The sequence below is a fragment of the Hemitrygon akajei genome, chromosome 2 (assembly GCF_048418815.1).
Source record: "Hemitrygon akajei chromosome 2, sHemAka1.3, whole genome shotgun sequence".
NCBI classification, from domain to species: Eukaryota; Metazoa; Chordata; class Chondrichthyes; order Myliobatiformes; family Dasyatidae; genus Hemitrygon; species Hemitrygon akajei.
The window spans coordinates 56,088,894-56,114,548 of NC_133125.1; positions in this window are offsets into that span (position 1 = coordinate 56,088,894).

A 25,655-nucleotide genomic window follows, 5' to 3' on the forward strand; every position below is an offset into this window, starting at 1 on the left:
TTTGTCACCTTCAGGCAATATTATCATAGAAACACTAGAATAATTATTAACTGATTTGCAAAACAAAGTATTTTCATTTTGACTGATAATGATGCTTAGTACTCTATGTGCTAAGAACATTAGCTCTGAGGACATATTACTTCAAAGGCACAGTTGTATGCATTTATAGTTCAGCCTAATATGTCTTTAATCCTTTTCGCTCCTTATGGAGCATAGGGCCTCAACAAAAGTCCTCCACTTCCTGCGATCTCTAGCAGATGTTTTTGCAGTCTCCCAAGTTTGGCCGGCGGCTTTCAGTCCATCCAAAAGCCTACGCCTCCAGGTTTGCTTCGGGCGACCTCTTCTTCTCTTCCCTTGTGGATTCCATTCGAGTGATTGTCGAGTGACATTCGACTGGCTCTTCCTCAAGGTGTGGCCGACCCATCTCCACTTCCTCCTCCTTATCTGGAATACAATGGGCTCTTGATTTGCTCTCTTCCATAGGTCTAGGTTTGTCACTCTGTCGTACCACTTGAGGCGGAGGATCTGCCGGAGGCATTTGTTGAGAAAGGTCTGGATCTTGTTGCAGCTGGTGTTAGTGATTCTCCATGTTTCAGATCCATATAGCAGGATGGCTTTCACATTGGAGCTGAATATACGCTTAGTCTTGACAGAGATGGCCAGAGATCTCCAAACAGGTCGCAGGGTTGTGAAGGCATGTTGGGCTTTTCCGATCCTTGCTCTGATGTCCTCATCTGTACCTCCTGATTTACTGATTTTGCTTCCGAGGTAGGTGAATTTGTCTACATCTTCAACTATTTGTCCTTCAATCTGTAATGGCTCCTCTTGTTTGTTATTAATGCGTAGAACTTTGGTCTTCTCCTGACTGATCTTAAGACCTACTCGCTGTGAGGTCTCTCCCAAGGAATCTACTTTCTTCTGCATATCTTGAAGCCGGTGTGAGAGAAGAGTGAGATCTTCTGCAAATGCCAGGTCTTCCAATTTCCCTGTTAACATCCATTGGATGCCTCTCTCTGAGCCAGCATAGGCTGTTCTTGTAGCCCAGTCGAGTACCACAAGAAAAAGTAGAGGCGACAGTAGGCATCCCTGTCTGACTCCAGTAGTGACCAGGAACTCTTCGGACAGTCTCCCATCGTAGATGATCCTGCATAAGAAGCCATCATAAAGCTGCTTGATGATATTCACCATCTCTTCGGTACACCATAGTGTCGTAAGATGCTCCACATTGACTTTCTGTCCAGGCTGTCAAATGCCTTCTCAAAATCAATAAAACACACATATAGTGGAGTTTGCCATTCTATTGTCTGCTCCACAATGACTCTAAGTGTAGCTATCTGGTCAATGCATGATCTCTTTCCTGAACCCTGCCTGCTCATCTCTAAGTCTCTGGTCAATGGCGTCTTTCAACTGCTTCAAGATGACCCTGGTGAGAACTTTGCTAGGAATGGACAACAAGGTGATCCCCCTCCACTTGCCACATAGTGAAAGATCTCCAGATTTTGGCAGCTTCACAAGGAGGCCCTTCTTTCAATCTGATGGGATCTCTCCTGTTCTCCATATCATATTCAGCAGTATATGCAAATGGTCCACCATAACCTCTCCACCCTCTTTCAATGCTTCTGCAGGAATGTTGTCTTCTCCAGCCGCCTTGCGGTTCTTCAGGCTTTTCAGGGCTTTTCGAATTTCTTGCTTGGTGATTTCACCTATATTGATGTTGAGTGGGTCTCCAGGCTCCAGGTCAGGTGGGTTCTGTGGTGGTGGTCTATTCAATACTTCCTGGAAGTGTTCCTTCCATCTCGCCAGCTGATCTTCAACCGAAGTGAGCAGATGGCCTGTCTTGACTCTAACAGGTCTATTGAAATTGCTTTTCTTCCTTTTCAAAAGTTTAGTTGTCGTGTAGAGTGCCTTGAGGTCCCCTTTACTGGCTGCTGTTTCTGCTTGTTCTGCTATTTCATTGAAGTATGACCTCTTGTCCTTTCTGAGCTGTTTCTTCACCTCCTTGGCCATCACGCTGTACCTGTTGGCGGCGATTTGTTTCTGTTGCCGGGTTCTGGCCCGATTCAACTCCTGTTTGAGCTTTTTCCTCTCCTCCACCTGCTGCCATGTCTCGTCCCTGATCCAAGGTTTACTGTTGACTGGTGGTCTTCCCAGTACTTCTTCGCAGGCTCCAACAGTGACCTGCTTGAAGGTAATCCAGGCATGATCCGCTGTTCTCTCATTTTGTTCCTCTATTTGAAGAACCCCAAAGCGGTTTTGCAAGGCGATGTGGAAATCTTTCTTGTTCTCTTCCATCTGTAGTTTTCTAACATCAAACTTTATTCGCGTGTTCTGTTGCTTCTTCTTGGCTGACAGCTTCATCTTCAGTTTTGCAATAACCAAATGGTGGTCAGATACAATATCTGCTCCTCTTTTGGCTCTCACATCTTGCAATAAACTTCTCCAGCGCTGGCGGACTATGACGTGATCAATCTGGTTCTCTGATTGATGGTCAGGCGAGACCCAGGTTATCTTGTGGCAGCGTCGGTGGGGAAAGAGGGTACCTCCAATGGTCAGTTCGTTGAAGGCACAGAAGTCGGTAAGGAGTTCTCCATTTTCATTCATATTCCCCAAACCATTCTGGCCCCATCTCTCTCTCCCTGCCAGTGTTATCGCTGCCTACTTTGGCATTCAGATCTCCCATGACAATCAACATATCTCGCTTAGGTACCTTTCCAACTACTGTTTGAATCTGGGTGTAGAAGAGATCTTTTTCTTCTTCCTCTGCATTGTTAGTTGGGGCGTAGCACAGGATAATGGATACCTTCTGGAATCTGGACTCGAACCTGGCTGTGATGATACGGTCGGACACTGGTTCCCATTCTATCAAACTTCTGGCTGCTTCTTTGGACAACATCAGGGCCACGCCAGCCTCACGTGGGTCATCCTCTTTTTCTTTGCCGGAATAGAGCAGAGTTTCTCCCGTCTGCAGTTTGTTCTCACCAAAAGTATTCCACCTTGCTTCACACATGCCCAGGAGCGTGAGGTGGTATCAGTTCATTTCCTTCACTGCCTGTGCGTACCTACCTGTCTCCCAAAGCGATCTCACATTCCATGTTCCGATTAGGATAGATTTCTTCTGTGAGAGCAGCTTTGGAAACTCCATTATGGTTTTCCTCGGGTGAAGGAGGGTTGTCAGCCCTGTAGCTTCCTGACGGGTTTGGTTGCAGCGCGTCATCAGCCTCCTGAATGGGGCCCTGCTTTTCCTGAGATCTGGGTTAGTGGTTGACAATCTGTTGACGGTTTCTGTAACAATTGCTTGTTTTACGTGAACGGGTTGTTAGCCCATTGCACAACCCCCAACCTGGAGGACCAGGGTCACCTTCCCCTAGGCGATGGCATTTCCATGCTAATGAGCTCCACCTGCCCGGGTTTGAAATTAGAGTTTACCCTCTCCTAGATAGGCTGCCATCCAAGGCTAACGAGTCCTATCTACCCGGGTTTGGAATCGGTGTTCCTTCTCCTAGGCTATGTTGGTTCGCGGCACCTTCTTCCATATTATCCGGTGCACCCCTCACACGAGGGATTCCCCATCCACCACCCAGGGGACGCGCCTCTACACCGTATAGCCCTGGCGCGAGGCAGCCTAATATGAATTGAACAAAATTAAGTTGAAGTTCAAGTTTAATTTTTATTCAACCATGCACATGAATACCGGTGAATTCAGCCAAATGAAATAGTGTTTCTTGCCAAGGTTTAAAACACAGTACCAACAGTCACACATTGAACACAGCACATATAATTACACTTCACAAATCACACTTGTAGCATGGTTGAAAAAATATTCCAACTTCTAGGCAGCTGATTCATTGATTCCTCTTTCTTCTACACATATTCCTATGCGTTCAATTTTGCAACATTAATTCTTGACTGTGCTTGAGAGAAATTAATCTGCCATCAAAATCTGTAAATAAACAGAAGAGGGGTATTGATCTGCTGCAGTCTAGTTTCTAACATCTTCAGAATACATTATCATTGAATGAATTACATTGAAGAGAATAATCAAAAGGGCTGGGCAGTGTTACTTGGCTGGAATACTAACGAAAATTAATAGTTTGAACAACATTGAGGCAAGGAGTGAAACAAAATAATCCAAATCCTTCAGGTTATTCTGCATTAGAATGGAATTCATTTTTGCTACACAGAGCATGAGTAGGGGAATGTTACCATTCCCTTTGTCTATCCAGAAAATATGTGAAACATCAGGTAAGATCACAGCTTCTGTTCTTGTAGTTATTCTTATGATTATAAGAGAATTATTTTTTAACAGTAAACTATATATTGCCTCTAAATTAGGAATATCAGAAATAAAAAGAAAAAGTACTTCTCATCTTCTTTTAAGCAGAGTGCTGTCCACATTGATCCCCAATATATGGGAGCGTGACACAAAGGACAATTAGATCACGGGTGGTAGATCTAGAGACCCTGCTCCAGACTATTGTGAGAGTCTTTGGTAGATGCCTGCTGTTCAAGACCCTGCCATTTGTGTATCTTCGATGAGTCAGTCAGAGTTTTATAGGCTCTTGTGCTCACCGTGTCCACATCAACCATCTACCCTAAATCCTTTTGGTTATCTCTCATATTAACTCTCCCTTTATGCCGCTTTCCCTGGTTCCCTTGCTGCCACCTGATTTGCAGCAGCCAATTACCCTGTCAAATAACAAGTTTTTAACACAGGCGAGGGAAGAAGAGTACTTTGGGAGAGCTCAGAAGGAGAGCATGCTCTCCCCACACTTGCAGCGCTGGAAGTCAGCACTGAAGCACGATCTCCAGAACAGTGTGGCAATAGAGTTAACTGCCCAATAGCCAGCGATATTTGAAAGCTACTCCAACTTTAAAGGTGTAAAATAACTTAAAATATGCCACTGCCTGTGAGGAGATTTTACGTTCTCCCTGTGACCGCGTGGGTTTCCTCTGGGAGCCCTGGTTTCCTCCCACATTTCGAAGCTGTACAGATTGGTAGGCTAATTGGTCATTGTAAATAATCCCGTGAAATTGAATTGGAGGGTTGCTGGGTGGCAGAGCTTGAAGGGCACAAGGGCCTGTTCCATGCTGTATGCCAATAAATAAAAAAATAAAATATTAACATGGAACTCCTTAATATATCAGAAATCAAATTAGGGTAAAGTCAAACAAATAAAGAGCAATCTTTTTTGTTCAGTTTAGTGAATGTGTTTGAAAGAATGGGATTATTGTATATTCCTTATGCCAGGATAACTGACTGCCAGAAAGATAAGGAGCAGCATGAACTCCTGCGGATTTCCCAGCTGCCAGACTGGAAACCTGCCTGGTAAACCCATGTCTGGTTAACAGAATGCAATTACAGCAGGGCCACTGAAACCAAGGCAAGAAATTGTCTGTCAGGTGAAAGGGAAGTGTTTTAGATTTGATTTAATTAAATTAGAAAAATAAACATTTTAATTGCTTTAAGTGGATATGTTTTTTTTTACATTGTTTAATTTATTTTGAATCATCATTGTGAGTTGTTGATGGGTTTTAAGTGATTTCAAATGTTTGAATGACATTTCTATTTAATTTAAATAGTAGTTTTGACACTTGCTGAGTGGAGGGAAGAGAGTTGTGGCGGTACTGCTCCTGAGATATCAGCTGGCTTTCTACTCTGTGCCTTGGGCACCCAGTAGAGAAATACATCCCGGACAAAACAAGCCAGATGATAAATGAATTCAGGTCAGAGGAGGACCTACCGCAATGCCCATTTTCAGTGAAATTTTAAGAATGATTACATCACAGAAGAGTCAATAAAATTAGTAGTTCAGAGGTTTTCTACTTCTATCTTTAGAATTATGAGCCAGAAAATAACACTGGTGATAAAATTCGATGACTGTTTAAATAGATTACAAAGGTGAACAGCAGTAGACCAAAGGATGTCTTAAGCATTCAATCAATAATACTGCTGGTAATAATTTTTATCCGTTTAAACACTTATTATATCAGGGCACGTTAAGCTTATGAATTCCAACTCAGTTGAACTGTTCTAGCATTTACAATTAAGGTCAGAATAGATCATTGATAGATTATTAATTATCGCTTGCTTGATCTCTGATACCTAGAAATGACATATGGCTGGAGTATGTAGAAGTGAATAAAATTAGTCAGCTGCATTAATTCTTATTTTATAGCATAACAGAAGTTCACTTTCATATATTGATGCATTTAATAACATCAATCCGTTAATGAACTGATTGTAAAATAGATTACACTACTGCTAATGATGAAAATGATAAAAACAGAACTTTGCAAATTTATTTTAGTAAGTGCTTCTAAACTGGTGAAGTAACTTTCTAATATATGAGACAGAATCAAATCTTTTATGAAGATGGTACCGAATAAAATGTGTGGTAGTCTGCTTATAATGTTTACATATTTTTTCTTGTATAGGACATTACTAATACTTCACTAGAACATGCCCTTGATGTGTCTGTACCATTAAAAAACTTTCTTTTCATCTAAGAAAGAAGCAGCCATGATACAACTGCCAAGAAGTGGTAGACATTAATATATATTTAGGACGTGCAACTCCCCAAAGCAAACTGTGAAAGGACGCTAAATCACTGCAGTTCAAATTGAGATAAAATACTACTTTAAATCAATTCACAAGGTCTGATATCCACTGATATTCACAAAGAAAACACTTATCATTGTAGAACATAAAATTACCCCTGAACTGCACTACCAATACACTATCCTTACATTTCAATGTCATACCTGGGATATCATAATTCTCTCCCATTCAACCTTGAAACACAAAAGGGAGCTCAGAGAAAGCTTGTTTACCCAGAGACCAGAGAGCATGTGGAATTTGCTGTCTTAGGTAGATAAATAGAATAGAATAGATGTATGCTACTGATGGCAACAGAAGCTCAAGCTCAGTGGAAAACTGAGAAAAGGCTTGAGTAGGAAATGTTAAACTGTCCGGCCACATGACCTGTACATCTATTGTATATTCTATATAACTTAATGTAGTTTATCCCAATCAAATTAGGTAATCGTTGATTAACTGCAATTCACAAACAACATACATGACCACAGGCAGCCATGCATAAAGTTTTTGTGGATATATGAAAAGAAATCACAGTAAGCACATACGTTCTGTAAAACAATAGCTTGTATGTATTTTGAAAATTAAAATTGAAGCCTTATAACTGGAATTAAGATATTGTGTTGTGGTGTATTAAATTTTGTAAAATATTGAATGGAAGTTTGAACAGCTCCAAGTGACACTTTAAATCTTTGTGCACTTGCAGCATGTAAGGTGTCAAGGTTTCTGTATAAGTTAAACACTGTAGGACTGTTAATGTCTAATTTTTGCTGATAGTGGCTGGAGTCTTTCCTACCCTCAAAGGCACCAGTGGCATAAGGATGTTTGTCGATGAACACATGAGTTGTTTGAATGAAAGAAACCATGCTGAGTTAGTGGCGTGAGAACAAAAGTTCAATAAGTTTTTCTGTCTCTGTGTTTCTCATTATGCTTGTGGATTGAACCCCTATTTATTGATGTCCCTTTCCCTCTATTCGTGGGACTTCACCTAAACCAAAGAATCTCAATCAATTGCTGCCTAAGACACAGACCGAGGATGGTTTTACAAGTCAGCATTCGGAGCTCCCCCGACAACAGCGACAATCAAGTGGAGATTGAGAACCAGTAGCCCTGAAACCTTGGTGGAAATCTTTGTAACTTTTAACGTAGTACTTACTGTCATTTATTTGTGCTTTCTATTTTATGATAATAAATGAGGCTTAAGTTACTATGTTGTGCTTGTACACTAATTGCCACACTTCCTGGACACTCGAATTGGCTTGAGTCTTTTGGGTTTGATCAACCTCAGCCCATTACAGATATTCACAGAGAAATTAATAATGAACATACAATATCTATATTGTGTACAAAATACAGTGTCAGAAACATATACTTAAGTATGAAATATAAGCCTGACACTAATATGGATTTCGTACCCTTTTATTAGAAAATGTTTAGAAAATGGATTGACTCAAACTGATAAACTAAAAGCTCCCAGCAGAATGGGATGCCCACTGAAGCATGTTCTGTTCTCGCTGTTCTTCTACAGTGCCAACCAAAGGGGTTATTGTCTTTTTTAAATGTATTTTTTATGATTGCAAAACACTGCCGGAGGTGGTATGGAGCAGAGTACGTGTTGGAGTTGGTGCTGCCCTCCGATGTTCACTCAGCAAAAAACAAGATGGATTGTGTTTGACTGCAGACTGCTGCAACATTCATGGACTCAAGGACTTGGACTATATTTTTTGTGAGACTGTATTTTACCACGTATGTGGTACGTGTGCCTTGTGCTGTGAATGACCGTTGATACTGTGTTTTGCACCTTGGCCCCAGAGTAACACTGTTTTGTTTGCCTGTGCTCACATATGTATGAATGGCAACTAAACTTGAACTTGATTAGTCAATCATGGTGCTGCAAAATTGGCTACTCAGTTTTGCATATACCAACATGACAGAGAACATCACATGTTGCACGGCTATCTACTTTACACTCATCTGATTTCTTTAACTTTTTTTTAACTACAAACTACAACTTAAAGAAATAATACATGAAATGAACAAAAAACTTATTTGTGCTGAGACCCTTCTTCAAGACTGAAAAGTAAGGGGGAAGATGTGAGACCGTTGGGGAGGTGAAGCCATTTCCATGGTTTAAAATTAATGTATTTTTTAAAAAGTTTGTGGAATTTCATCTACTTAATCTATGTAATACCATGGTTCATAATTTTACTGTTATGCTGTATGTATTTCATTTAGCAGTTCCGTAAGAGCGGTCAGTTCTGTTTTCAGCTTGTTTGGCTTATTGCTGAAGATAAGGGATGAGGAGGAATGTGTGCCAGCCAGTTAGGTTGGAAGAGCTGAGGGCAGGTTTCTCTGGTGAGGGACAATGAGGTTGGGCTTGAGGCTTTTGTTTGGTGGGAGATGAAAAGAGAAGATGCTGGGGAGAACCAGTCGTAGGATATGACCTATTGGGAGATAAGTTTCTTTGAGATATATTGCAAGTGGTGTTTGAAAGGTGGTGTGTGCTTTCATGCTGATGAGAGCCCAGCGCATGAGTGACAGAGAAGTTCAAGCCGAGCTCCAACTTGTGCACATTTGACTGTTTAATTAAAATGAACCCTTTTCTTTTTGCTTTTCTTTACTAACCCCTTAGTTAAGATTCATAAATATAATTCCTTTAATCATATGCAGTGTACTGTCTGTTATTTCATGGCACTAATTTGTAACAGGGCAGCGAATTACACAGCATCCACACAGACCGAGGTTTGGGGTGAGTGAGCCGCCTCAACCTCATGAGTTTGGCGGGACTGGAGAGTGTCTTCCCTAGACTTACGCAGCCAAGGAGTTTCAAAATTTAACTTTCTTTTGTTAAAACAGTTAAATAAAATTGGTACTTTTTGACCTAGTAGCTTGCTCACTAATGAGGATTCTTCTAATCTCATAGGCTCATCAGCCATCTTGTTGCCAAAAGCAAGAAATCCTGCAGCTGATACCCAATTACAAATCACGTCAGAATCAGAATCAGGTTTAATATCACAGCCCTGTGCTGTGAAATTTGTGGTTTTGCGGCAGCAGTACAATGTAATACATACTAATAAAAACTGTAAATTACAGTATATACATAATGTTCATTTAAATTAGTGCAAAAAAAAGGGAAAAAAAGTAATGGGATAGTGTAAGCAACACAGACAAAATGCTGAAGGAACTTAGTAGTCTATGTTTCAGGTCAAGACCCTTCATCAGGACTGGATGAAGTGTCTTGGCCCAAAATGTCGACTGTTTACTCTTTTCTATAGATGTTGACTGGCCTGCTGATTTCCTTCAGCATTTTGTGTGTGTTGCTTGGATTTCCAGCATCTGCAGATTTTCTGAGGTAGTGTTTATGGGTTCAATGTCCATTCAGAAATCTGATGGCAGAGGGGAATAAGCTGTTCCAGGATCATTGAGTGTGTGCCTTCAGGCTCCCTGAGGATAGCAATGAGAAGAGGGCATGTCCTGTGTGATGGGGGTCCTTAATGATGGATGCAGCCTTTGTGAGGCAACATTCCTTAAAGATGTCTTCGATGCTGTTGAGGCTACTGCCCATAATGGAGCTGAGTTTACAATTTTCTGCAGCTTATTTTAGTCCTGTGTAGTGTCCACCCCACCCCCACCCTCCAGTACCAGGGGGTGATGCAGCCCGGTAGAATGCTCTCCACAGTACATCTGTAGAAGTATGCTAGTGTCTTTGGTGACATTATCAAATCTCATCAAACTCTTACTGAAATATAGCCACTGTCGTGCCTCCTTTGTAATCAATATGTTGGACCCAGGTTAGATCCTCGGAGATGTTGAAACCCAGGAATTTGACGTTGCTCAGCCTTTCTACTTCTGATCTTTGAGCGCAAGATCACTGAGTCCTGCTAGGTAATGTGGGGGAAATTCTTTGAGCTCTGACATTAATACATTCCTCTTGAAATTGACCAGAACTGCTGGGCAGTTAAAAATTCATAGAATAGTAGAAGAAAGAAGCCTGTGATAAAGAGAATGAAGTTTAAAAGTTTAGAGAATCTAGAGCTTTTTAATCTAATCAGTTAACAATTGATGATAACCTTATAGAATTAGGAAAAAAACACTGGAGGATAAATGGTTATTTAAACAAAAAACCAAAGGTATTTCACTTATAAAATTAACTTACAGAGTTGAGGCAGAGCATCTACTCTGTGCTACTCCCACATTACCAGCCACCAAGCTCTACATTAAGGCAGGTTATGAACAATAAGGAGCGGCTGGTCTAATGTTACAATTTTTAAAGGGGGTCACTTACAGAAGACACATGTAATGCTTTCTATAATGACAAATGTATTTAAAAAAAATCCAAAAATAAATTTCCAATTTTTGTGTTCTTCACTTTGGCATATCCTCCAGGTACTCTGGTTAATATAATATCCTTCCTAACTGGCTGTGTTTTATCAGGAGCCTATTGCTGATCTGTGGTGTTCTTGTACTTTGAAATGTATGACACATCCTCCAATATCTCCAACTCTTGTTTCCAACAAGTAAGTCCCTCCCTCAAATGACATTTGCTTCTCTAATATGGGGCACTCTCCTCTTCCTGTGCTTCAAGGTTGTGTCAAGAATGGTCAAGACTACTTTCTGCCAATGGCCTCAGCCTGGTACACCTGTAACAATGAAAGGTCTTTGACTTCTCTGTGATAAATCTGCTGTTGGCTTTCTCTCTTTACCTTCTGTGAGTTGCACAGCTAAAGCGATCAGTTATCTTGAAGCCTCCTCATTCTTTCTTGAAAGTTCTTCTCATAAGAGGAGGACATTTGCTTGTTTATTTATATAAATAATGATTCTCCAGTATCTATGAAAGTGAATAGGAGGAGAGTCATATTTAGTGTCTCAGTACTTATTGGTTGTTTTCAAGATTCTGCTTCAATTAAAATTTTGTAGTCACCTTACTGTGCTCTGTTGCCTCCTGGTACATGTATAGCATCTTTCTGGTCTATCACAGTTGTGGCTATTCAGATTCTTTGGCTTCACCAATCCTGGAAAGTGCCTCCCAACTGACTTCCGTGTGGTTTATTTCTGTGAAAAGACACTTTGCTGGTTTCAGCTTCATAACTATCATGACATCTTTTAACTTAATCTATTTATTTATCAGGTAGGCAACCAACCAATTCAGTCAGTTAATCCAGGTTACACTGTAGTACAGGGGCACACATTGTCACATGGATCTCCAGGTTAAGTTAGGAATAAGAACAGTAGGTATCTCCCAGGGAGTGATATAACCATATACTTTTTTGTGAGACTCTTTTGCAGATTCTCAGGTAAATGAACAAATCACCCCAGAAATTCACTGGAATTCTTTTTTTAATAGAGGTTAACATCTTTTGAATCCAAGCCAGTCACAATTTGTTATGGAGAAATGACTCATCCCTTGGAAATGTTAGAACTGCAACAATGACTCATATTCATTTCTGGCCCAATACGTGAGTAAAGCCAAATGATACCTACAGTACTAAAAGGTAGTACATTTGTGGGAAGTTTCTTTTGGTATTCAGTGTTACAGTCCTGCCAATGGTCATCAGGTAGTTCCTCACGGTCCTGTGGAATACACAGTCTGAGCCACTATTGAATACTTTTAAAAATTCCTGGAGCTGAATGCTAGCAGGATCAGCAAAAGATGAAAGACCGATGGTTAGAACAGTCTACATTCTAAAGGAATTGAATACAAGCCTAGCACTGTAATATTAGAATCCTCAGTCTTAATGGAAAATAAATCATTTGAGAATAACATTATACTTGACATGCTTTTTGCAGTACTTTTAATTGAAACTGCTTGCATTGTATTGAGAAACTTAGATGAACAACTAAAGTCCATCAATCATCACGGTTGAAAGGAGTAAGAAAAGAACGGCAGTAAATCAAGGAAGTGGCACCAAGGTTAGGGTTTTAAAAGGAAGAAGGGAAGTTAATGAATTTCATAGTGGTGAGATTCTAAGAGAACACAGGTAAACAGAGGCTTATTTTTAGTCGAGTTTCATGCCTGTGAACGAGCTTTTGACTGTTAGCACCATCAATCCAGATGAAACAATATCAGAACTGAAACTCCAAACAAGTTGATTGATGCCTACATTTTATCAATGACTGTTTGGTTCTGTTGTGCCCATTAATATGGTGTCTTCTCCTGCTGGAAAGATGTATTTTTAAAAATGGCCAAGATACTGGGCTGTGCAGAATGAATCACTGTATGCACATGTCAGAAGAGTGCAGAGTGTACAGTTGATGAACATACATAGAACATAGAAATCTACAGCACATTACAGGCCCTTCGGCCCACAATGTTGTGCTGACCATGCAACCTACTCTAGAAACTGCCTAGAATTTCCCTAACACATAACCCTCTATTTTTCTAAGTTCCTTGTACCTATCTAAGAATCTCTTAAAAGACCCTATTGTATCCATCTCTACCACCACCGCTGGCAGTGCATTCCATGCACTGACTGCTCTCTGTGTGAAAGATTTACCCCTGACATCCCCTCTGTACCTACTTCCAAGCACCTTAAAACTATGCCCCCTTGTGTTAGCCATTTCAGCTCTGAGGGAAAGCCTTTGGCTATCCACACGATCAATGCCTCTCATCATCTTATACACCTCTATCAGGTCACCCCTCATCCTCCGTTGCTCCAAGGAGAAAAGGCCCAGTTCACTCAACCCATTCTCAAGTGATGTCATGATGACATCACTCTTTATTAATTTGATGAGATCCTGGCAAATGAAGTTGTAGTGGTCTTCTTAATGTCTTAATTTAACAACTTCTATAGGAATTACTGTTGGGAATAGGAAGAAGAAAAACCTACCCCACTCCCTAGCCCGTTAGCTGGGATTCTCAGTGCTATGCTGGCTTGGGAAGAGTTATTGTGAGTCATAAGAAAATCCAAGTGAGTGATAATTTTTGAGAAGATAATGCAGTCATCTGTCTGAAACTGCTGTTGTTGAGGCTCAAGGGAACAGCAGTGATAGAAATCAAGCCATGACACACGAATGGATGAGCTGTCTCCATCACATGCATTGGTCAGCTTCATGAGACTCTCGGCTATTTAGCTTGTATTTTAAGCCAAGTAACAATATTCTCGTGGATCAGGGATATGAAAAGTAGAGATATGTGTTTAATTTGAGTATTCAGGAGTGAAATCTTACAATCACCTTTTACATGAACGCATGAAACATTTACAGGAGGATTTTTGTTTGGATTTTTAAGCTTGCTCTATCATTCAGTAAAATGTCAGGTAATCTCAACTCCATTATTCTTTTTAAAATTTGAAAAAAATATGCTGCTTTGAGTTTATCTAATTAATGGGCACCCAAAGTTCTTCACACTAAAGAATACCCTTCACTATGATTGGACAGATCAGTGATGAGTAATGATGATGAAACTGATATATTTCAGGATCTCCAGTGCATACTGCTTTTGTTTTGAGTAAGTTTTACTTAATGTAGTAATTCCAGAACTTTGGAGATTTAGAACAAGGATGCTTATGTAAAGCACTACATCCCTAGATCACATGCTTTATTTAGGTAATAATACATTACAAGTTCAAGATGATGTGTGCTTTTGGAAGGGAACCTGTAGTAAAAGTCCTGCTGAAGAGTTTTGGCCAAATACGTCAACTGTATTCATTTCCTAGATACTGCCTGGCCTGCTGAGGTCCTCCTTCATTTTGTGTGTGTTGCCCGGATTTCTAGCATCTGCAGACTTTCTCTTGTCTGTAGTAAAGGTCTTTTGGTTTAGCTCTTAGATAAAGTTTAATTGGTTCATTGAATAAAAAATATCCATACCCATATGCAGCAAAACCAGGCTTTGAGCTGACAAGTGGCACAATTTGGTCAATCAAGTGATAAATTACACCCAGCCATTTCAAAAATGAGGGAGCATAATATCTTCCCTTGTCATTCAATGGCATTAATAAAAAGGCAGTAAATCTCCATGATGCCTTTTGACCTGCAACCTAGGAGTTTGATGGCAATGGCAATGGAGATGATGGATACACTGTTTGTCATCTTCCAAATTCCCAAATGTTCCTACTGATAGGAAGGTGGTGAAAGCAATCAGGGAACATGTTGGAATCCATTATTAAGAAAGTGATAACAAGATACTTAGAAACAATAATAAGGTTGGGCAGAGTCAAAGTTTGCTGTGGGTTGGTAGAACAAGTCTATATATTCTATGATGAGAGACCCAAATCTTGACTTACCTCCCATTACTTTAATCGATGCATCTGGAGTATGATGGGCCTGGAAAAATGCCACCTGCAAAAACATTCAGAAGTTGGATGATGATAACAGCATTACGTCCTTGCAGTCCAGAAGTCTGTGTGTGCATTGCTATTCTCAGCCTTTGGGTAGTGAAGCTGAGAGACTTCCTTTAGCAGCTTCCACATTATGATATGAACAAATGTCTTGAAATAGAGCTGGGTACCTTCTGAGATTGGAAAGGGTGCTTCCTAGATTATACACAAACCCTGATGCAAGGTTGGAGCTAGATTCTGCCATGGTTATGGATGCTTTGCAGAGACTTTCAGTGCAGCTTTCCAGGGTCCCAAGCTTCTTGCTGTAGATACCCATCAGCTTTTGTTTCTGTTGGTATCCTTATTTAAGTTGGCCACATTAGAACTTGTGCACAAACTTATTATATTCAATGCAAATATCTATGTAATTCTTGAATTCCTTTTGGACCAATACTAACCCAAACTACTTTTCTCACTTGCACCAAAATAGGGGATCTCTGGTTGGTCAAATAGAAAACATAGAAAGCCTACAGCACAATATAGGCCCTTTGGCCCACAAAGTTGTGCTGAACATGTCCCTACCTCAGAAATTACTAGGCTTACCCATAGCCCTCTATTTTTGACTGACCTTTCTCCTCCTTGCCCCAGTCATCAGGGCCTTCATTGTGCTATTGTTTTCTCTGGACTTCTCACTTGTTAGTCTCCCAAATTCTCGCTGCTCTACTTCTGAAAACCTTCACTATTATTGTTCTACCTTATCCGTTCTGCTGGTTCCAATTCATCAGCCTCTCCTATGTCTACTTTTCATTGGTTCTGGCCCAATGCTACAAGAGACATCTCCTCACTACATGCCTCTGATCTCATTCCTTTGCCTGTTGTTGCTGAATCAGGCCATTTCACACCAATTGTTACCAATTCAGGCCCAGTTCATGGACAGAGCCTTCTTCTGATGATTCTTCTGCCTTATCAAGGAGCATCCTACAAGACTTGGAAATGATCTCTGATTAGCAGATTATCAATAGATCCTTTGTTATGTCATCTTTCCTTAACTTCAACCACCAGAAGTTAACTTAGAAAACTTCTTCCCATGACCTGGTGAAAACTTAAACATTTGCTTTGTCTGCTCATTCACTGTCCTTGACAAGTTCCAGCCACCTGTTACGCAGATTTTAATTTTCTTCAACCAACACAGCGAAATTTGTAGAGTGATAGTATCAGTGTTAGATGGAGTGAAGGGTTGCCTTTTTCTTTATTCTCTTGGCTCTCCCCATTTAGAACAGGACCAGAGGCTATTTTACGAATGAAAGGTACAAAGATATAATGATGGTAGGACACTCAAAATCCTGGTGGGACTCACATCAGCATCTATAGAAAAGAGTAAACGGTCGATGTTTCGGGCCAAGGCCCTTCATCAGGACTCTCTTGTTTGTGATATAATGATGGTGATGTTTAGGAAAATGGGCAAGTTAGAAGTGCACGTTTAATAAGTCTATAGTTTATAACTCTGAATTTGATTGTATGAAAATGCAGAAATTATTGAGAATCCTATCATGTTTAATTGTGGCAGGACCTCTGTAGGCCATGCTTTCTAATGGTAACCAAAGCATTGATTGTCAGTACTCTCCTCCAGGACACAGAGTCAATATAGAAGTGCTTATCATCTACCACTCTATTGTTGACAACACTGATCATCATTTACCTTCTGCATTAGAAAGGCAAGTTTGTTTAATGTGCCTGCTGTTGAATGGTTTCATCCTGTGGTGGCTCTGGAATGGCTGTGGGGAGGTGTTAGATGTTGAAGGAACTGGCAAGATGTGCAAATGCTGGAAAATAATCCTGATCGATGGTGTTTATTGGTCGTTGAGTGATGGGAATTTCCAGTATGAAGCAATGTGAAATGTTGGTAATAGTATGTGACAATGTCTTCACTGAGTTTTACTGTGTATGTGAGGTCATTATAATGTCTGCAGTGCTGATTCAGTCTATTTCATTGTTGCATTCTTGGGATTCATTTCAGATAGTGACCTTCTCCCCTACAGCTTTATTATTAACATGGATGTGCAGCAATTTTCTCTAGTGCCTGCTACCTCCTGGATCAAGGCTTTTTTTTTTGTGTCAGAAAATCACATCATGGCTCTCTAGCCTCCTACACTCTAAACTTCCAGAAAGCCTCCTAAATCTTTGGAATTACTTCTATCTGTGGCTGGAGGTAACAAGCATGGAGTGTAGGTTTGTCTTTAATAGGTTCAACTAGTGCTTGCCACTTACCAACTTACACTCTGTGGAACAGCACAAAGGCAATAAATAATACACTTGGCAATGACTGACAGTTACCAGTGTGACAGAGTTTAAAACACACATTCTATTTGCAATCTGCACCAGGGTGTGGATTAATCACACATCACATTTCTGATGCACATTTTCCAATTTGATCCCATTTTTTCTTAGCCTCTTGTATGAATGACAAAAATTAATGTGGAAATTTTTTGTTGGTTGAAGGATCCTCATCACTTTCTTGAGGAGATTTCTGTTGTTATTCTGTTAGGATTATTCGACCATAACACCGTAAGACATAGAAGCAGAAGTAAACCATGAGGCCCACGGAGTCTGATCCGTCATTTCATCACGGCTGATCCATTTCCCTCTCAAGCTCATTCTCCTGCCTTCTCCCCTGCTCTTTCATGCTTCTGTGTTGTTGGCAAGTTTGTTAGGTTTAAATTAAATATTTTAAAACAGGCAGATTTAAACTATATTGATGGAACATATCATGCAATCAAATTGCAATAACCTAATTACTTGGTCCTAAAATTTAATAAAAATGTAGATGAAAACAATTTTGTAAAGGGTTTGAATGAAAGTGTCTTTAATTGTTTATTCAAATATTTAGTGTAAACATACCTCAGTTGCACGGCTACTTCAAGTCTTTGGAAAACTGTGAGCTGATATCTCTTGGCTAGACCTAGTGTTTCAATTCTCTGAGATTGCTTTAGCTTCCACAAGAATTAACAATTACTCTCTTCGACATCAATCTGGATGAAAAATCAGAATTACATTAAAATTGATAAGCCTTTTACAATACTTCAAATGCTTTCATTATTAGGTTATAAAGATAGAGGTGAAAGGATCTAAAAAAAATGGAACAACAAACAATGTGCTGAAGAAATTCAATGAGTTGATCAGCATCTGAGTGGGTGGGGGGAGGAAATGCTGAAGTTTCCGGTAGAGGCCCTGCATCAGGACTGAAACGTTGATGGTTCCTTTCCTTCCACTCGATTCGCAGAATTTCTCCTCAGGTAGATAGTTTGTTGCTCCTGATTCCAGCATCTTGTCTCTAGGAATATGATCGTTTTGCATTTTTATGAGATTTACATGTCGGAAACTAGATGTCTTTTGGAATGGAAGGTGCTGGTTTCTGGGCTCTCACATAGCAGAGCATGGGTTAGACCGGTCATGTCCCGATGTGAATTGACTTGCATAGATCAACTCATTTCCATTTCAGGCACAGGAATAATGATGGTACTTCACATGCAACACTCTTTTATTGAGCTGTCTGGAAAATTAAAATTCTGTACCATCAGCTGAACCAACATTGCTTGGTCTGCAGCAGAGCAATCCAAAGAGAATCATACTGAGCCAGTTCTAACCCAGTTAGTCATGATGAAGGGTCTCAGCCCAAAACATCAACTGTTTATTCCATTGATCCTGTCTGATCTGCTGAGTTCTTCTAACATTTTGTGTGCATTACTCCAGCCTAGTACTATCAACCCAATTCAGGTAAGCTCCCTTTAACTTGTTTACCTAAAAACTCTCCTTTCAGAACCTGAATTTGTTGTGATGTTGTTGTATCTCACTTCTGCCCCACCATGCCAAACTCATGACCTTCAGCCATTTGGCAAATGCCAACTTGTTAGGTTTTAAATTTAGTCCCAACCCAACTCACAATCGACCCCCCTACTCCCAACCTTCCTCAGCCCAGGTCCCAGCCACAGATTTACCCCTTCTGTTTACTGTCCTTTGCGTGTGAAGGAAAGCTTTAACCACATATGGCCGAATCAGGAGTTTCAGACAATGTGTGCCTTGGGCGTTACTGAAATTTTGGCCAGATCCTTAACCAAAATGGTTGTTTGGTGCCATGCTGTGTATGATTAAAGTAGCAGCTTGTGAGGTGAAAAGGTCTGCTGATCAAGGCAAGGAAAATGGGTCACATTGGGGCCCTGCAGTAGGATGATCAAAATCACAGTGGGTTGGGATGGGCTGTGGGTGGTTAACTTTGATAAGGTATTGGGTGTGGGATTGGGTATTGGGATAAGATCAGGGTGTGGGGCAAAGCATGGTTGCACAATGACTGTGATTGGGCATATTGAAGGAAAGGGGATGGGGAGGTGAGGTAGGAGTCTATCATGCAGAGGGTATGTTTGAAAGCATGCCCAAGAAGAGCAGGTTAGTGAGTAAATTAGAGGGGCTATCTGCATAGAATTCCCAGTACCCAGCTCAGAGATATTCCATTTTAAATCAAGCTTCTGAAGAGAACTATAGAAGCCCATGAAAACCTGATTCCTCTGAGAGTTCCCAATAATGTGGACATCTCAGAACCAAGAATTTGCCTGGCAACAGTCTAAAGGAGGATTTATAAAGAAATATTGCATGAAAAATGACCTCTGCTTCATGTCCAGAATATGCTTTGTCCAAGCAAACCTAATTTCAACTCAGGTTACGCAGTCTAATTTATGAGATGGAACAATTTCTGGGCGGCATAGTGGCACAGTTAGTGGAGCCACTGTTTCACTGTACTAGTGACCCAGATTTAGTCTAGGCCTCAGGTGTAGTCTGCAAGGAACTTTCCCATGACCACTATGCTTCCTTTTGGTAGGTCAGTATCCAATGATATGCAGATTGGTAAGGCAATTGGCTGCTTTATATTGCTCTCTGAGGCATGTTGATGAGAGTCTGGAGAGAATTTTTTCAAATGGGATCCATGTAGGATTAATATAAATGGTTGGTATGTGTTCAGCAAAAACACCATGGGCTGAAGCGTCTGCTGCCCGTTGTATTTCCCTCTGATGAATTTGAATGGAAAATCATGGTAATTGCTTTCACTCTGTTCACAGCAATGAAAAAACAGAGACAGGTGTCTGAATTTCCAGGTTGTATATCTCACACATTCATCCATAGGGATCTGAATTTCCTAAAGTTATCGAATTATTTGAAAAAAACAGCTATAATTGAAATGCATGCAGCAATTTAAAACAATATAAACCTCCTAACAAAACTACTCCAATGTGAATATCTCTGCCCCTGTGTCACTGCCCGTCTCCAGCACGATGACAGAGTAAAATCCAGGGAATAAAATCATGTTTTTTCCATTGCTCAAAGACTGCTGAATCTTAAAGAAGGTGCCAAACTTGTGGTTTAGGCTAAAACTCATTATGTAATTTGAAATAGTGCTCCTGAACAAAAGTGGGGTTGCAAGCATTATAGTGACCAGGCCATTACTGAAATCTACATTTAAATTCTACTGATACGAGTTATTATTGATATGAGACATTATATCTATGAACGAAGGAATACTCTGCAACAAAAGCAGGATGAATAATAATTACAGTAAAAACTTTACCTCAGCAGCAATAAACTTTAATAATACTCTTTGACTGTTATCAATAGCTCCTGAAGGCATCCATATTTTATTCCATGGTTTTAATATAGAGCAACCAGTTCTGACAGCAAGGGGCCTTTCGGTTAAATGTGCCTTTATCACTATTTCATTTAAATGTAGAGATTGAAAGAGAGGAGGATGTAACTTGAGGTCATATGCGACAAAATTGAAAAACTTCTGCATTCTTTGTCCTGAAGCACAAAGATTAATGTAGCATTGCAAAGTAATATATATGCCCATAGATAACTGTTTAAATTACTGCTCCTACCTCTTCATGACTAATTGTTTGTCTGAAATCTTTGCACATTTCATTTAGAGATTGGTGAGGGATTGCAAAGCTTCCTTCTATGCCAGATAGAATGAGAAACACAATAACGCTGGACATTGCTTTGAGATTAAATGAGAAGAGAAAAATCAATCATCTGCCATTGGAGCTTATGAAAACTTCAAAGTTAACAGATGTTGTTTTAATTGTAGTGTACTCCTTGAAATGGCATGTTATTCTTCCATTGCCCATCTACATTTATGTCCCTGGGTCTCAAATACAAAAGAAAAGCATTCTTATTGACATCACATATTAGAAAATTTATATTGCTTTTATATAATTTTCTAAAAAATTTCAATTGTGTCTATCTTTCAAATAAATCGATGATTTAGATGATTTGAGAACTCTGATTCAAATGCTTATTTCTTAAAGTCCAGTGTCTACCTTTCTGTTTAGCATTCCTATTTAAATTGGGAAAAGAGGCAATCAGCTACTGATAGCTTTTAATGAGAATCTGCTGATGGAATATCTACAATTACAACCAAGGACTATCAGTGGCAAAGAAGCTTGCAGTGTTCCAGTTTTACCTCTTACATTCCTAATGAGAAATAATATAAGCAATTATGACAAGCAATGAAAATATTTTCAAGTTTCAATTGGTCCAGTGCTGTTTAATTTATGCATATGAAAATTGAACTGTACAAAGTAGTGGAATAATTTATTTTCCTGTCTTTCCTGCAGTAATACTATAAACATTAGTAATTCCCCTTGGAATTGTTGATTTTAACCTCTGTAACTATTGCAGGAGCTTGAGGTTTCCAAGCAGAGGACAAAAATCCCAAGTTAATGCACCTGAGCGTTCAGAGTCAGGCATAAAGATGTTATGCTGCAAGATGGAATTAATTTTTAGATCACAGTATCTTATGTCACATATGAGGACTACTCATTTTGAATGATATCAGAAGACAACCATTGACATGCAATGAGGTCAGACTGGTTATGCCTTGAAGCATTTATCTATCTCCTGGGTAGGGTTTCTTTGTGAACTTTCACAGTTCTTTCAGACGTAAGTTGATGTCCTCGGGTTTTGTCCCACTGATGACTAATTGCACACCACATTCTCAGCTCCAATTACTAAAATCTTCCCAATGATATCCTCTCCAGTCTCCTCCACAAATCCCCCACAAAGCACTTCTTCAACTGACCTCCACAGACTATCCTCATCAGGCTAAGTGATTCTTCACCAAATATAAAACCCACACCTACAATCCACTCATCTGCCAATTGACCTCCTTGACTGATTCCCCTCCCTCCCTTTGTCATTCGAATTTACCCCTATTATACTATGCATGGCCAAGTGGTTAAGGCGTTCGTCTAGTGATCTGAAGGTCGGTAGTTCGAGCCTTGGCTGAGGCTGTGTGTGTGTCCTTGAGCAAGGCACTTAACCACATCTTGCTCTGCAATGACACCAGTGCCAAGCACTTTGGTTCCTAATGCCCTTCCCTTGGGCAACATTGGTGGCATGGAGAGGGGAGACTTGCAGCTTGGGCAACTGCCGGTCTTCCATAAAAAAAACCCTGCCCAGGCTTGCGCCCTGGAAACTTTCCAAGGTGCAAATCCATGGTCTATCAAGACTAACGGAGGCCTACCTACTACAATGCTATCAGCCTTCCTCCATCCCCAATCTTTTCCAGTTCTTCTTGGGCTCAATGATTTGCAAAGGCTGGGGATTGCAGATAAAAGTCCTTTGTGCAAGTTTCCTTTGCATGGTCTTAGATACTATTGACAACATCCCAAACTTGTGCAGAACAAAATATTATTGTCTCGGAGGCATGCACAAAACCTCTCAATGCATATGTTGTAATTCCCAGGGCCAGGCTTTCCTAGTCTACTTAAACTTGAATGTATCATAGCCAAGCACCATCTGCTTCTCACCAGTTGGCAACAAGGGTAGTCCTTCACCTATGGAGACAAAGGCAAAACATAGCTTGGCTCAGATCAAATAAACTAGACACTCTGGTCCTCCTGGATTTATTGGATTTGTCTGTGCTGGTTTACTTTGGTTGTCACTCTTGTACCTACTCCACTCAGCTGTCAGGGAAGTCATAATGACCTGTCCATTCAGGATGAAATAAATCAGAAGCAAACCTGGCCTGGTACCTGTTTAGAAGAGCAAGGAACTATTGATAAACTGTGGGAAGAGTGAGTCTTAGACAAATATGTTTATTCTTTCGGCTTCAGAGAATCTTCAAATTTTCCAATTAACACAATATAAAATACAATAGGTAAGGATTATCTAATGAAACAGCTGATTGTTTAAAACAATAAATGTGTTCAATGTGATTTTAATCTGCTGTTGCGAATTCTCTTCAAGATTCCTTTCTTTTTGCTCTCTTTGCATTTCTGGGTTTATAAAAATCCTGATATTTTTCTTTGTTTTTTGAAATGTCCTGTACCTGAAATAATAATCAGATTCAGTGCTAATTCAGGTACCTATGTCATTGTCACTTGTGCATTTCCCTCTATTATTGCTGACATTGACAGTTAGGATTTCAGATCATGAAAATCAAACCACTTGCCTCAAGGAAACATTATGCGCTTTGTATCTACTGGCTGTCCAATGGTTTAGTGAAGAATGTATGAACGTTACTTGAGTCCTTTTCTATCCACTTGTCCTCTGGTTCTCTCAATTGGCTTTTGCAAATGTCCCAAAGCTTTAAAAACTTAAACCATTAGTGTGATTAATTAATTTTATACATTTTAATTATGGCATCCAAATATTTTAAAATTGTAGATCAACATAAATGCATTCAATTGTGCTTTTTTGATTAAATTGCTAAATGAGTGAAACAGTGTTATAATGAACATTAAGATGTTTTCATGATAGCACAGAACTGATTTTTCTAAATGTGCAATCTGTAAGAGAGAAAAAAATAATCTTTTATATATTGCATATACTGGACATTTAATCATTGAAACAATACCTGAGGAATTAATATGAGTGCAGTCTGTGGCTCTTTTGTTCGTATTCCATTACATTTTAATCAGTTTTGTATCATGTGCATTTTATCAACAGTTATATATGTGTGATTCTCTTAATAGCTTGTTGGGAAAACCCTCCATCAACCATTTCTTTGAGTCTCCTAATAAGAATAAATCTTTTTACAGAATTAACAAATTTAGGTATATAATTAACAGGAATATTTTGTAATAAAAGTAAATAATAGTTTTTACCAGAAGGAACATTAATAATCCTGTAGCTACAGTAAACATGCCTGAAGATCCATTGTAATTTCCCTAAGCAGCAGTACTTGAACTGTTCACAATGTAAGATAAATTAACATTGATAGATATGGTACTGAATTTGTTTCAGGATGGTATTTATCTACCTTATCAATCTAAAATTAAGCAAGAATTATGCCTCCAGTTTTGTCATCTAATCTTCATTTTCATCTTTCATTTATTTCTTATTAAGTGTACTTTTATTCTAACAATGATTGTTGTTTTTACTGAAGTATTGTGTCTCAGCTGTTGCAGTAACAGATGACACAGATAATGGTATTTGAGCTGATTAATATATAATGATGAACACCATTAGAGAACGGACACCTGCATTTTCTACCATCAAATTTTACTAACAAATTTCTTGTTTTCTGGCAGCAGTACAAGTGCGCGACATAGAATAAGTAAATAAATAAATAGAGCAAAAGAGGAGTGGTGAGGTAGTGTTCATGTGTTTTACAGAAACCTGATGGCAGAGGGGAAGAAGTTGTTCCTAAATCATTGAATGTAAGTCTTCAGCCACCTGAGAAATTTCAAGTTTCTGGGTGTTAACATCTCTGAGGATCTATCCTGGTTCCAACATGTCAATGCAGCTCCAAAGAAGACACAACAGTGGTTATATTTCATGAGGAGTTTGAGGAGATTTGATACGTCACCAAAGTCACTCAAAAATTTCTCCAGATGTACCGTGGAGAGCATTCTAACTGGCTGCATCAACATCCAGTATGGTGGGGGGGGGGCAGAGGGGGGGCTACTGCACAGGATCCAAATAAGCAGCAGAGTTGTAAACTTAGTCAGCTCCATCATGGGCACTGTCCTCCGTTGTATCCAGGACATCTTCAAGGAGTGATGCCTCAACACCGCCTGTTCCCAGGGAACACCGACATTCCCTGTTCTCATTGCTACCTTCAGGAAGGAAGTACAGGAGCCTGAAGGTGCACACTCAACAATTCAGAAACAGCTTCCAATTTCTGATTTGTCATCCAGTTCCTGAATGGACATTGAACCCATGAACACGACCTCACTACTTTTTAAAATTTTTTGTTTATGCACTGCTTATTTAATTTAACTATTTAATATACATACATACAGAATATAATTCACAGTTTTTTCTCCGGAAAGACACCAAATTTCATGATGTGCCGGTGACATATGCCTGCTGAAGGGTCTTGGTCTGAAACATCAATTATACTTTTTTCCATAGTTGCTGTCTGGCCTGCTGAGTTCCTCCAGCATTTTGTGTGCGTTGCTCAGATTTCCAGCATCTGCAGATTTTCTCTTGCCTGTGATATTAAACCTGATTCTGATTTGGACTCTCATACCTCCTCCCCAATGGTAGTAGAAGTGTTTAGGAAGAGGAAATACCTTTCCTACTGGCTGGAGGGTCAGTAGATTAAGGCCACCATATTAAGATTATTACAATAAGTACTAATATTGTAATGGAGAATACTTTTACGCATTAAAATTTCTTCAGCTCAGAAGTTGCCCATGAACATTTCCCTTTCCCCTGTCATTCTGAGCTGGAATTCTCATTCTACCAATCCATTCTTAGCTGCTTTCACAGTGTGAGTGCTAGTTCATGAAGGAAGAATAAAATTGAGACAA